The following is an 839-nucleotide window of genomic DNA, read 5'->3' as shown; positions in this document are numbered from 1 at the left end:
AAAAAAAAAAAAAAAAAAAATTCTCTGCTTAAAAGCGCTCCCTATTCCAGAGTTAAAAGCCAAAGTTCTTACAGAGGCCTACAAGGCCCCACGTGAACTCTCTCCCTTCACCTCTCAGACCTCACGTTCTACCACTTGTTCCCTCTTACTCTCTTCCAGATACACTGGTGTCAAAAGACAAAATAACAACAAATTTAAAGATCTTAATTGGCTTTTATTTGTGATTCTAGAATTGGGCAACACCTCATTCTAGAAAGAGTGTTCCAATGAGCGAGCAGGGGTTGGTTCTAAAGACAGAAAAGGGCTGAAGAAAGCAGAAACAAAACAAAAAGAGCTGATCATTTTAAAGTTGCTTTTCTTATAAAGGTTAAAGCAGAGGGGATTTCCTTATCATACTGGCTAAAACTAACCTGCTTGGTGATTTGGTTATTCTCTCTCTCTCCTGATTTCCTGGAAGGTAGGATAAGGATCTTTCTTTTGGCTTGGTGGAGTGGATCTTCAGCATGAATAACTTCATTTTGGTTTCGTCTGTTGGGCCTAGTGGAACACAATCCAAATCAATAGCCTCCTATAAATTTTATTTAACATTGGCTTCCTTGTTCTTCCTCTAATGTGTCAAGACATTTATGTTTTAGGGCTTTTGCACTTATTTCTGCCAGCATGTTCCACTCCCTCTCCCCCATATCTGCTTGTTTACCTTTTTCTTCAATGTTGGGAGCAAGTATCAATTTCCTTGGAGAAGTCTTCTTGAGTCACCACAGCACCATGCTCATTCATATACTGCTGTGTGGCACCCCTGCTCCATGCTTCGTATTTCTTTATAAAATTTACTGCTGTCT

Source organism: Propithecus coquereli, unplaced genomic scaffold, assembly GCF_000956105.1.
Source record: "Propithecus coquereli isolate 6110/MARCELLA unplaced genomic scaffold, Pcoq_1.0 Scaffold59, whole genome shotgun sequence".
Lineage (NCBI taxonomy): Eukaryota > Metazoa > Chordata > Mammalia > Primates > Indriidae > Propithecus > Propithecus coquereli.
Note: the sequence above shows the minus strand (reverse complement) of the source record.